Below are 14981 nucleotides of genomic sequence, written 5' to 3'. Positions count from 1 at the left end.
ATTTGATGGATGTTAATCATGGTTGAAGATGCTGGTTTGAGAAAAAAAATCCACTGTGTGAGTCTTCTAACACAATCCTCTCAGTGCTGCCTGGGCAATTACTGAGAGGAATGTATGAGGCATGCCATGCTAATATGTAGCACCAAAATGTATACTTGGATTTGTAGGAAATATGCTTAAAGGAATACTTCACCCTCAAAATGATCATTCGTATAGAAAAAAAAAATGTTCTTGAAGAATTTAAGGTAACACAGGGTGAGTAACTGATCTACAAATGATCCTTTTGGGGGCGTGAAATATTCCTTTAAATAATACATACTGTAGGCCCAATTATACTTGATGTTAAAATCAAAACAATATCTCCTGCTGGGATTAGACGACACAATGTCATTCCAATAATTAGTTTAGTTTGACCCCCACGGATATGGTGCATTGTAAGAAAATTAGTGTTACCCGCAGTAATTGCTTGTTTTTGTTCTGTGCAGTGTGCCATTGTGGATAAACAGCCGATGCGGCATCTGGATTTGCCTCATGATGGCTTGACAAAGAGAATGGTATGTCAAACCATTATTTTTGCCTTCTCTCGTCTCTGCGTGCATCACACAAGTCATAACAGATGAATAGCTATTCGCAGGGTCCCATAAATAGTCTGCCACAACTTGCTGACAAAACTTTGATTAGCTTATTTGACAAAATTACCATCCTGACAGGACAAAATTTTGTCGGGTCTGATTCGAGAATCAAACATTCTTGTTGGGCCTAAACCTGAATCAATAATCTAAAATTGTGTCAAGAACAGGGTGCGTAAAATGTAATTTGACAACTGCCTCGATTAAATACCAAACTGTAGAAATACTCTGTTACGAGTAAAAGTCCTGCATTCAAAATGCTACTTCCTAAAAGTACATAAGTATTAACATCAAAATATAATTAGAGTACAAAAAGCAAAAGTACTCACTATAAGGAATGGTATATTTCAAAATAATATATTATTGGATTATAGTATTGATAGATTAATGTAAATAATGTAATGTAAATGAATCACTTTTATTGACTTCATCTACTGCTGTGCAGCTTAAAATGTAAGTCCTGCGTAGTTGGACCCTATAGTCTTGTTCGGCATGAATATACATCAAATAAGCCATCGAGACAAGTTTTTCCGGTGATCGCCTATTAACATATGATGTGTCCTAAATCATGCACTGCAGTATTGACATTCCTGCACTGTATGCCCTATGTACTGACACGATCAGTACACTCAATTTCCCTAGTGCTGTCTGGAATAGCACACTGCCACTGGAAAAGGCGGTCATATTTCTTCTTCTGTTTATTTTTCCAAATATCCACTAATGTTGCTCAAAATAGCACCCTGCAGCCTAGTGAGACCATCCTGAACTTCTCCATTGTATTTTACTCGCAGATCAGTCAGGTAACGTGCGGCGAAAAAATGTTGAGTTAGTTAGCCAAGCGACCGAACCAATCAGCGTTGGTTTTGAGGCGAGTCGAAGTGTGACGCAACGAGAAGCGACTGTTTATTGTAAACAAGATGGCGGCTTCTGCGGATGAGATGAGAGCAGCTATTGAGCAAGCCGTTTGCTAACGCTTTTTTCTCTTGGATCCTTCTGTCGGAATATGGACCAGGCATCTGAAGTTATGCCTTTTATCTGAACTCCAGTGCATTCGGTAATTTACTTGTTTGGGCTGCCGGACTTACCCGTTATTCTATAATGATACATCCTATCTTATTTGTTGATAATATTTTGTTTTAGTAATCAGAATCTGTCAAGTAACTGAGGTTATCAAATAAATGTAGTGGGGTAAAATGTACAGTATATCCTCTGAAATGTATCGGAATGTACCTCAAAATTGTACTTGAATACAGTACTTGAGTTAATTTACTTTCAACCACTGGGGTGAGGAAAATATCATGGGTGGGGTTAAAATATATATGTTTGTAATATAACTATAGTGAGACATGGGACACCGCAGTCTACTGGGTGAAAGTCCTGTATTTGATTGACCCATCCCTCTCCCCAACCTCCTCCCTGCAGAGACTTTGTCTCTCTCAACTACTAGACTAATTTCTCCCGAAAGCTGAGATGCAGCTGCTTCTCAATGTATATATCCGATCACTTACCCATCCCATTGTTCCCAACTCTTTCTCAAAGTTTCAGTAGTTGACGGTCCAGGTTCGTCTATGTTCAGTGATCATATGCATGAGCAGTAGTTGCTATTAAGTTTGCCACGAAAGTGCATTTATCTGTATTTATGGGTCAATGGGAAAATGCAGCATCTGCCCCTAGCTCCTCTACTGTCGCTCCCATATACACAATAAAATTAAATGTTAATGGATGCTAATGAAATGGCTAATTGTGAATTCTGTGCAACCATGCGACACTCACTCTCTAGGCCTTGCTGTTCATCGTTTATCACACTACCACCTCTTGAGAGTGAGAGGAAGGGGGATAAAAAGAGAAAAATAATCATAAACATTAAAAAAACAATGAAACAACAATTATTATGCATGCAGACCTAATGCTGCGTTAACCTGCTGTGCAGCGTGCGTCACGCCGGCTCAGAGGTGACATTTCTTTGTGCTTGTCCCCACAGATTGTTGTGGAACTTTTTTTTTTCGGATTGTGAGATGGAAAGGGAGCTCACAGTAGGTTGGCCGGCGGCGATTTTTCACCTTAGTAACAGTCTTGCTTGTCAGTCCCGACAGAGACAGCCGCTGAGGCCTGCTAAAGCCGAGTAAAGCTCGAGGCTGTCTTTATCTCTCGGCCTGTGAGCCCAGAGTGGTTTCAGGCAGTGATTAGTGAGGCGGATCCCACGTGGGTCACCCTTTTGCTGGAGGAGATCAATGCTGGAGATTTGAGGCATCTGGGCACCTTTGTAGTAGAAGTATGTGTGTGACAAGTAAGGAGTGGAGAGGTGGATGGAATGGAAACTGGAGAAAAAGGGAGACGGGCAGATGGAGAAGGGGTCTGGGTAGCAACTGAAAGATATGAAGGTTGCTCAGGAAGACCGATGTTATGCAACTGTAGGCTGTTTCAGAAAAACTGAATATAAATCTGGCTGAATTTGACCCATCTGTCCACTGGAAATAGTGCAAAGAGAGATGCTTTAATTATTAGGCATGCTAGTGTGGCTCTGCTGTTGACTCAATGTCTGTATTTCAGCAACTAATGGATGAATTGCTTTGAAATTTATTCCAGTAATTTATGGTCCCGAGAGAATGAAACCCTCTGTGTTTGATGATCTCTTTTCCTAGAGCACCTCTTGCAGTTTTGAGTGAAATGATTTGTTGTGTCCAACCAAAGAAAAAGTCTTGTGAACAGTGACTTAACTTTTCCACATTGTTGTAATCAGCTAAATATTTAGCTGTGACATTGAAAAAGCCACCTCTTGCGAGATTTCGGCAAGAGATTCCTACGAGTGAGACTTGATTAGAGACAATAACAAACAGGCTGGATCAAGCCAACGATAACAGCTTTTATTTCTCTGCAGGGTCCTTTGCTTAATATTGTCAGACATGTTGTCAGTATCACAAACACGCACTTTTAATACACTGACGGTTGACAGTTGACCTGAGTGATTACATTGCAGCGCTCTCCCTCAATACTGAACCAATTTCTAAGATTGTTCTCCACATTAGTCACTTAGACAAAAATCGTAGGAAAATAGGGTCCAGATTGTGTTACCGTTTGACAGAGCCAGGCCTCATATTAAATGTAAAGCAGTATCTAACTCTCCACCAGAAAGCAAATAAGTTTCTACTTCCCAAAATGCCAAATACGCCAACTTTAAAATTTTTCCAAAACTTTGCGAATGTTAGTATGCTAACACACTAAACTAAGATGGTGAAAGTGATATTGCATCTGCTAAACCTTAGCAAGTTAGCATTGACACTGATAGCATGTGGGTATTGGCATTTAGCCCAAAGCACTATTGTGCCTGAGTACAGCCTAACAGAGCTGCTACCAGTACCATGTCTGTGGACTTTTGATCTTGTTTGCATTATATTGTAGAAAGACAATGTAATTCTTCCTGCAAACTGTCTTAATACAAAAAGTGCATTTATAGTCTATTATGCTTGAAGCGTAATCTATAATGGTATATCCTATTTTATTTGTTGATAATAATTGATATTAATAACTAGAATCTGTAAAGTAACTAAGGTTATCAAATAAATGTACTGGCTGCGGCCTTCTATTGAATGTAAAGCAGTAGGCTATCAATATTATCACCTGACTCTCCACCAGAAAGCAAATATGTGGCTACTTCCCAAAACGCCAAATCATCACGCCAACTTTTAAATTTGTCCAAAACTTTGCGAATGTTAGCATGCTATCATGCTAAACCGAGATAGTGAAAGTGGTACTGCATCTGCTAAACCTTAGCAAGTTAGCCTTGACACTGATAATGTGGTTATAAGCATTAAGCCTTACAGAGCTGCTACCGTGTGTGTGGATTTTTGATCCTGTTTGCATTATTTTGGAGAAAGAAAATCTAATTCTTTCTGCATCCTGGCTTAATACAAAAGGTGCATTCATAGTCCATTGCTCTATAATTTTGCTTTGCTAGTTCCTCCTGAGCTCTAAATTGCGTTGTCAAGCCTTGCAATGTCAAACACATGTTAAACCAAGCGCACAATGCTTGAATAAGAGCAGAGGTGACAAAGTGTAATTACTTTTGAGCAGCAGGGATCTTTGTTTACTTTGATGGCCTCGATTGTAGATACATATTCAATGAGACTCTTATCATTCAGGAAAACTGGTTCCACAATATGCTTAAATGGCAGCAAAAAACTAATGGCCCACAGGAGATAGCCTGTGACTTGTAAATGAGAAAAATGTCCTTATTGTAAGAACCAGAGAAACAAGATGGTATCTGATAAAGTGTAAAGGTGGTTCGAAGAACTTTTGCGGGCCACATAGGTAGAGATGAGCCCTTGTCTCATTACACTTCCTTTCATTTGGCTTTCTGAGCCAGCTGCATTGGACATTCCTCTTTTGGCTTATGTTAATTACCATTCTGAAAGTGTTGAATGACCTTTTTATGAGGATGTAGATCGTTTTTGAGGATAGAAATTTAATTTAAACAGGTCGTCCACCTTAAGAATGCTCTGCATGACTTGTTATTGAAGGGAGAGAAAAAAAATTAATTTGATTTGGCTGTCAGTCAGATACACTTTCACCGTTTTTCACTTGCTCGTGTGGTCTTAAAGGTCCTTTTGTATGTGCAAAGTGACTTGAATCTCCAATTGTTTAGTGAAATGGGGCATTTCCAAGTCTCTAAAACAGAGTCCATTCACTACAGGAAATTGCTAATCCCACTAAAAACCCAGTCGCCAAAATAAAAGGACACTTAACCTGCTTGGAACATGTAATAGTAATACGTTTCAAGGAGTAATTTACGACATTGAAATCAGGCTTCATTTCCATGCTCTCTTGGCTCTCGCTTCCACTTTATAGTGCTAATTATGCCGATTACAGTGTCATTGATCCCCCCAACACCCGACTTTGCCAAAGAAATATAAACCCTGCCGTTTGCTTAGTAATGAAGAAAGTTGTTCCATTTCAGTGGACTAACCTCCCATCTGCCTTTACACTACTAAATGAAACAGATTTGCCTTTAAGACAATGCGTCTAAAGTCTGAGCGAGAGACAGAGAGAGAGAGAAAGGGGAAAGAAAGGGAAGTGGGAGAAGAGAATCATAAGGGGGCACTTGTGCATATGTTTGATAGAGATAAGTGACGTCCCATCTACTGGCCGTTAATGAGATATTTTGCAACAGGAAGATGTATGTGGCTCTGGCGTGGTGGGCACTAGTGGGAAATGGCTGCTGAAGGGGGCTGTGGAGGGAGGCACTTCATCAAGTATAATTGCCACCTTGTAAACACTGGGTCCCCGAAGGCTCTTGCTTCTCTGCAGACACCCAGGACCTTCCTCCTTTAACTTCCCCCTTTGCTCTTCTTCTTTCTCACTCACTCTCTTTCTCTCACTGACCCTCCTGCCACCCCTTTCCTTCCCGAGTACATTATTTCCTGTTAAACAATGCTAATAGAACACGGTCTTGCTATTCGCAGAGCCTGAATACAGGCTTGATTAATCAGGCAAAACCACAATAACTTCCCCTTTTTTCACCATCGGTCCCTTGTGTTCCCCTTTAGTTTCCAGTGTAAGTTTTTTGTCTATCCTGTGCATTTATTTCTGGGAAAGTTACTAAATCATACAGGCATAGCAGCTTTTTTTTACTCTGCTTAAGCTGTAACATTTTATTTTACTGTATCATTTTTAACAAGAAATCTCAGAAGTGGGACACTGTGCTCAGAACAAATGTTCTATTTTTTAACATATGAGCAAACAAATTTATCTGATATGTTTTATGTGAATACATATATACAGCTGCTATAATTAGCTTTACTTTCAAAAAGTAAAACCTCAGCAGCCCTGCTAATCAGCGATGTTGTGTTGAAATCCCCCCTTTGGTAGCAGTTGCTGTGTTTTCATTAATTAGTAATTAAAGGGATTTTGCATATTCAGACAATTATGGCATAATGATGAGTGTATGAATGCAAAAACAGTCAGAAATGGCACATGATACAGCATATCAGTGTGGACCTGTCATAGGATTTTGACTGATGAGTCTCTAAGACAGTAGCTGCCCATCTTATATCATCTTGAGACAGCAGAGTTGGTTGCTAATATAAAGTAGCAAATATTAGAAATATCCAGCCAATAATATATTGTTGGAAAAGTCTGCTTTCCTTACAGTGGACAGCAGATTCAACAATAGGATAACTAATTGGTGTATTCCAAAGCAGCACCAGCAATTTTGGCACAATACCCTCACGGCCTTTCAAGGGATAGTGGGAATACTGGCATGTAATCTAAAGCATTTCCAGTTTGGGCCTGTTCACGTTGGCAAAACGGAGTGGAACTAAGTGCAACCATCAGCCAGACCACGCAGATTGCATGGCACATCAGTACAGGGAAGCCTCTTCCAGGAATGGAAAGGGTTTGTTTCTTGCCAATGCTGTGGAGCAGCCATGTTCATAGCAGGTTAGCTCCTCTGCTGGGCCCTTCAGGTGGGCTTGGGAGAATGAGAGGGATGGAAATAAAGGAGTGCATGACTGGATCAGCAGATGGGGGATATTCTGTACTTGGTGCCATACAGCTGCGGCTGCAGATAACATATGCCAGGGAAAGGGGGCAGACAGAGGCTCTGTAAACCATGATAATCCAAACAATGTTTTCTTAAGGCAGGCCAATACTAAGCCTAATGGTACTTCAGTTGAATATTATCAAAGGTATTGGACACATTACAATGCAAATGTGTTTATTTTGTTGAGTTTACATGCGACAATGATGACACCACTGCCAAAAACATTTCCATGATTGCATCAATTGACAGTTCCTCATAAAACTCCTGCTGTCATGGGTTTTGAATTTTTTTATTTTTTTAAATGATATTCAGTTAAATGACTCAAAAACAAGAGATTATCTTGTGATGGGATCACACCAGCTGTATCACCAAATAGGGCCAGGGGTGTAAAGTGGGAGGGTTGGGGGCAGCAACAATAACAGGCTGAGCGTACTGCTGTTGAGATTTTGAGTCAATGCTAATTAGCCTAGCTTGTTAACGTCTGCTTTCCATTTGGACTACATACTCAACAACTCCAAAAGTGAGTAAGTCCCCGTAAACTCTTGTTAATGTTTACAGCCTGGAAAAAATGGTTTTGGTCTCTCTAGCTAATAGCTTATTTCCCTGTTCATGATAACTGTACAGGAGTGATGTTTTAAATTTAGGTTATGCATAGTTCAGGGGATGGCCCCTTTAAGTGACAGCTGGGGGCTGTCACAGGTTACGTAGACTGTAGGCTGCTTTTGGCCCATCTCAGCTCCATTCACGCCCTCCCTTTTTTTGGATGAGTTGTGTACTTGAGTACTGAACCATGTCACCAGAATCCTGATAAAATAGAGCCTTTTATGCTGACTATGAAACAACACAGTAGTCACAAAGTAGTACTTAGATAATTTAAATGTTCAGCAATTTCACATTTGTCTGTACTCTTTAAAACATTTGCTGTTGCCTTGCAGGATTTACTTAGGACTATCCTCTTTGTGCAATTCCAGTTCTATTTTGATCTTGCACATCACTTACTTTGCATAGTTTACACCTGTTTGATTTAACCCCATTCTCACATCAAGTACTCCCCACCACCCAAAAGAAAGTTTATTTATGCACACTTCACACATCTTTCCACTTTCATGGCTTGACATTTTGCCATAGACACAAATGCTGTCAGGCGACTGAAATGAGAAGTGGAGCGAAGGGCCAAATCATGTCCGCAGATTGTCCAAACAACCGGAGCAAGAACTGTTGGCCGGCTCTTCAACAATGGGCCCACCTATCTTTTGCAATGGGTACCTAGCTCCGGCGGCAGCTGCCAAAGCCACTTCAAATGGCCCTCCACTTCAGACAGGATCCCTTAGAATAGTTTCGAGCACCATCATGAGACTGCGGCTTAGCCATGAGAGGGACTAGCTTGCATAATTATCACGGAAATGCAAAGCCACTTTATGCTGAAAATCATGCAGTGTTGCAGTTTACTGTTTGACTCCAGGTGATGGAAAATTATTGATTTATGAATAGGAAAGAAGTCTTTTGAAAGAGATTGATGGGTTGGTGCCTTAGTGTGTCATCTCAGTGCTTATGCTTTCTTCTCACGAGCAACAAGGCCATCTGGTGTGTAATACTGAAGAACAACTCGCTGCAGCACAATGTTGCTTGAGCCTTCAACATATTGTAGAGGATGCGAGTGGTAGGAACATACTAATAAAGCATCACAAAGTTAATGGAGCAATGCCACTCCTCTCTGAAGCTGTCGGTTTTCTTCTTGAACTTTCTTTAGCATTGGACTCTTAAAAAGGAAAATAAAAACGAGGCACTCCCCAACAGGCTTGTATGTGTGGGTGTGAAGGAGTAGGAGGATAATACACAGGCAGCAGCACGTGAGTGGGCCTTTGTGCAACAGTCAAAGTGGAGTGGGTATCTCTTCAACATACAGCATAGGCTACCATAGATTTTACCATAGATTTTCTAATATATGTATGATTCAGTGCAGTCTCCCTTTTGTTAAATTTGTAGAAGTACAGATCAAAAAGACATTTAATCCCAACGGTAAACTCAAGCTCCTTGAATAAGTGAGGGAAGAAATTCCCAGAGGCTAACTGAATTTTGACCTGTGTTTATCTTTGTTAAAAAAATAAATAAATCAAAAGGGGAAAATTTAACATTTTGTATTAACAAGTTTCATAATAGCTCCTACTGCTTTTGCATCTTTGCACACGACACACAAGTTTGTTCCATTGACAAAGGACCCAAAGATCAAACAGTCTTGATTGTGCTGACCCTTGAGGGGACAGAGAGCTGGAGCTAGCCCCAAAATATAAGAAGCTATTGTAGTTCATATGCTATATTGTGCTATTAACTTACAATATTTTTGATTGCAAATAGGGATGACTTAATGTAATTTCAATTAACCTTCAACCTGTAATTTATGTGTGTGATGATGTGCAAATATAAGGGCTAAAATAAGAATTTAAAATAAGAAAACCTTGCACATTTAATAAAAAAAAAGCTAAATAATTTAATATCAGGAATCGTTACAGAGAGGATGACAAACAGTAATGTGGATTCTTTTGGAATCTTAATTTACATTCATTATGTTTAGGGTTAATCGTCTGTGCAAAGTGTATTCCAGCCATTCGCCTCATACAGGAAGAAGACAGTCTGATTAACAACCTATGAACCTGCACATTGTGGGGACGCGTTTATAGGAATTAATTCACTTTGCATATTGGAAGGGTCCTAATTATCAATTGTACACCATGTATTACAGTAACCTGCCCGACCTCCAATTACAGTAGCACCAATCAGAGTGTGGTTAATTCCAAGCGGCGAAATTTTGCTCCACTCTCATGGGAGACTGAGTCACTTTGAAGCAGGTAAATGTATTTCTAGCCAGCCCACATCAACATATTACCTTGTTTCACTGTCTCTGTTGATAGAACACATTCATCAGAAACCACTTTGCATATTACAACACTTCTAAATGCAGTGTTAATGTTACTGTGTACATTGTGTTTCCCATTGACATTAATACAAATGGACTATGACAGATAATGTATTCTGTTGTTTTAATCTGTTAAATGTTTTTGTTCATGTACACGACTGTCGGCTCTCAATCAGAATGTTGTCCTCTGCTGCAAATTTGTCACAATAAATTATGTTTATTACACGGCTTTGTTGAATACTATAACAGACCATTGCTATGAATTGAATTCTGATCACAGATTCCACTTTTAAAATCATTCAAATAATTTAAAAATTAACATTTTGTTTCAAATGACTGATTTCTTTAGTAAGTAGCTCTCTAATAAGCCGGTTCAAGACCTTCATCACCCTGGCAGGGTTTAAGGGATAATGTTTAGCAAACAAGTCATTATTGTGATTTACAACTCCTCGCTCTACATTATCCAGCTTATTATAAGGCTACTTGCTAAAGAAATCAATGATTTGACACAACTTTTTTAATTTCAACAGAAAGCGAACTTATTTTTTCCTGACGATAATGCAATAATGACCCGCCTGCTCTGCGTTATGCCTTATATACAGAACATTTTCAAAAATACTCCACAGTACTCAGTAATAAAGGTCAATAGTGAGTTTTTGAACATCAAATCTTATTTCTTAACTGAATTAAAGGATTCAGAAAGTATGTATGAAGTGCAGCCCGAGCAAGAATGTTGACATTTTAATTTGTATGTGTGCACCCGACAAGACTACACTTAAAATGAAGGTCACAAGTTGTCTCCTGAGTACATGTTTTGCTGAACAGCCAATATCAACTCTCTTTGAAGGCAAAGTACAATGGAGAAGAAAACAAAAGCTTTACTCTACTGTAACCCAGGAGTAAGTAGGTAGGTCTAAACATTGACAGCATGTCCTTGAGTTATAAATATATAATATCCTTCAGGTGGCACTGGGAGACAGCAGCTTCTGATTGGCTTTGGTTATAAATCATTCATTACAGTTCACATCAATAATTAATATTCCAACCAAGCCTGAATCCTTTATGTAAATACTGTCACACATTGGAAGGTTACCATTGTAAACTTGCACAGACAGCAGTTTTTGAACTTTTGATTGCCGGCTTAGGGTGCCATATTTGCTTCTGGATTCTTTTTAGGTATGCCGCCAAATAAGTGCAAAGCAATGATACACAAGGGTGCCATGTATAACCTTGTACACATTATCAGACGTGACAGCAGAGTTGAGAAAGAATGGATACTACTCTCATATTTATCCGTTCAACATTAGGCTGGAGCCAGCAGCCGCTTAGCTTAGCATAAATCACTTAGTGTTTTAAAAATCCTTCAATAATCCCAGCCATAGACTGCATATAAAGATGGGCTATGGGTCTCCACATCCTCCCATCTACAAAAGTGAAGCCAAAATAGTCAAAAGTGATTAGGCAGTATTGAAGTCCTACCTACACACTCGCCCCGACTAATCGTAAGTCAATCATAACTAATCGCAGCTGCCAATCATGACGTTTCACCTAATTTTTATAGCGTCAAATAAGTAATAATACCAGACTTATCAAAAGAACGAACACTTTAATAAACCTCAGCGTGATAAGAACTACTTAAAATGAAAGAAATCATCTTTTGGAAAAAATTATTTGAGGTGAACTTTTTAATTTGGCCTATGTCCCATCAAAGTGCGAGATTTATGACCTTTACTACAGCCAATCAAGATGTTTTGGCTTCACATTCAGGGAGCTGTCAAGCCGTCCATCTTTATACACCAACTATGCTTTCAGTCGAGAAATAGTTGAGAACATAACCCCTTATAAAACCACCAATTGATGTTTCTGTCAGCAATTGTTTTTTTTTGTCAAGAGCTTGTCATTCAAAATGACATGGATGTGATGCAGCCAATAATAATCCTTGGACAGACAGTTTAAATCGTTAATGTTTTCAAATACTTGGGTACCCATATCGATGCCAAACTTATCTTTAGGTTGAACACAGATTTTATCTTTAAGAAGTGCTCTCAAAGGCTCTACCTGCCACAAAAGCTGAATAACCAAGAAATCCTATAGTACAGTATATAAAAGCTTAGTGGAAAGTGTCCTATCCTTCAACATGACCATGTGGTACGGAAACCTTAAGATCCAAAGGAAGAAAGAACTACAGTGGAAAGTTAACATGGCTTCAAAAATTATAGGGAACAGAGTAGAAATAAAGCTGATAAAATCATTAGTGAGCCCTCCCATCCATTACATAGGGAATTTGAACTCCTACCCTTCAGGAAGGCGTGATATCTTTAAGAAATCTTTTGTCCCTAATGCTGTGACACTATTAAATTACACTAAACGCACAGGACACATTGCATAGTATAGAAGGATGCAAGTTCTTTAAGCTGCAGGTTTTTGGGACAACAAGCACACTTTTTTATCTATTTATTTAATTTTTGTAATTTATTCAAGTCTTTCTACTGTATATGAAATGTTCACACTGGTTGTTTTACGTGTGTATATATTTTTAATGTCCTGTCTATTCTTTTATTCTTGTGGTGGAACCGAAGGCAAATTTTCACGTTGTGGACCAAAAAGATTTCATATTTATACTTTTTGTACGGATCACACAAATAAGATAAATATTTTATATGTTGAGTTTTGAGGTAGTTAATTTTTAATTTCGCTACCTTTTAGAAAGAGCCATGCTAGATGTTTCCAGTCATTTTGCTAAGCTAAGCAAACCAGCTAGTGTTTTGATTGTGTTTTGATTTTTCAAGAGACGATTATGGTCCAAACAACAGGACAAAGTCAGAGGTCACATAACTTTCACACCTCTTTGTTTAGCTTCCATCCAATACCTGTGCCACAGACAGCAGCACTGATGATACAATCAATCACAGCTCATTAATGACTAGAAATGGGCTGATGAAACAGGACCATATGGCTGTGGCTTCCAACTCCCAGTCTCCCCATCTGGAACTTGCAGAAAAAAAGCTACACTGCCCGTCTTTTACCTAAATAGTTATGACTATATAGTTAACACTTTTTTCAAACTTTTAAATTGCGTGTTTGTTAAAAGTTTGCATTCCAATTTTGTCATTGATCTTTCTTTGTTACGGCGAGAAAGCTCATAATTAGTATGTCAAAGTGAAAATTCTGAAAAGATTTGATTGGTTTTGGCAATAAACTGTAGCAAAGAATCTTTTTTTTTAACCTTTTTGCACCCGGATTCTGTTTAAAAGGCATATAGTATTAATGTCTCATTTACAGCTCTGATGATTAAAGCTGAAGTCAGTAACTGTCTGTAAAAAATGTTTTTCATAACTGTCACTATATCCAAACAGCACTTTAAGACAGATGATCTGTGAAAAAGTTGTGTTCCTCTAGCTCCACCTTCCACTCCCTATCTGCCCCCGGAGCCCTTCAGCTTGATTTGATTCTTCATCTTACATTTTGGTGAATTTAATATTTTGTGGTTTGACTCTATAATAATGAAATAATCATTAGATGCAACCACAGCTAAATCAAAAGATCTGGAACTGTAGGATGACATCTTTTCAATTGCTTAACTTAGATGGCTAAGTATGTCTGTGATGACACATTCTGAGCAGCCAAGTGGGAGAAACTAGGTGAACTAGAGACCGTCTTGAGACGGCATCACACTAGTTGTGACGCCAAATTTGGCCCTACTTTCTACCTCCCTACTTCTGATGCCCTTGCTCAGAACACACCCATCGTTAAACTTGGAACCTGCTCCAAATGTTCAGGTCCATTGAGTATGTACACCTCTACATGTTATCAATTCTTCTAATGATTCCAGGCATTCCCACCATGCGGTGTACATAGTATTACTGCACCGTCGTGAGGGTTATAGATGTTGTTAAAGATTCAATGGCAGCTCTGGCTTTAGTAGGACAGGACATGGCTGCAGGAAGCACAGCTGAAACTGAAAGTCATGGAATGCTGGCGGGCAGCGAAGCCTACTGTGCTACTCTCCCTCGCCTGATAATCAGGGCCCATTTTGCCATGATGACACCCACACATAACCTGACTCTCACCAGATGAATTGCGTTCCGCCTTGATTCCGCCTTGACTCCGCCTTGACTCCACCTTGACTCCGCCTTGACTCCGCCTAGCTCCACTCAACCATCTGGGATCGCTCAATAGGAAAGTGATTTCAGGTGGTCGAGTCAATCAGGACCACCGGGCTGGGTTTTTTATAGATGTGATGTAGCGGAAAAACGACTGGCGGCTCGCATCGAGGAAGCAGGCGTCAACATCGATGCTGCTATTTCATCCGTGTCGTCCAATCTAGCGAATATTTCTTCTTTCAAAGAACACCAGTGAACGGCTCTGAAGGCTTTTTGTTGGTGGAAATGTCAGCTGTTCTGTTTTGGTTTTCCCTGCGTCGCTCTAATCAGCGTCACAGGTTGGTTTCGTTGTGAGTTGTTGAAGTAGCACGTCAATAAAGATGGCGGACAAGTGGTTTATCCAATCATATGCAAGGATTTTTGATAAGGCCCAGCCTGCTCAAGTCACTTTCTCAATCCCAGATGTATGAGTGAAGCAAGGCGGAACGAAATTCATCTGAGAGTCAGGTTAACCCCCACAGACTCACAGGTGAAAAGATTACCAGCGTCGCTGTTGCGGTTGGTAATAGATCCCCGTCCTTGCTTAATGCTGTTGCCTGCAGGAGCAAGATGTGAAAGTTGATTTACAAGTGGAAAACGTGCATTTACAATAAATACATTGAAAGAATACAGCTTTATGGAAGTTCTAAATTTATGGATTGGTGCTGACTGAAATCTTTCTGTTTTTTACTTTGCTTCAGAAGCCCCGTTTAAATGTGCACTCTTCTCGATCTCGTCCCCGCTGATGTCTCAATCCC

Source organism: Echiichthys vipera, assembly GCF_963691815.1.
Source record: "Echiichthys vipera genome assembly, chromosome: 22".
In the NCBI taxonomy this organism is placed as follows: Eukaryota; Metazoa; Chordata; class Actinopteri; order Perciformes; family Trachinidae; genus Echiichthys; species Echiichthys vipera.
Note: the sequence above shows the minus strand (reverse complement) of the source record.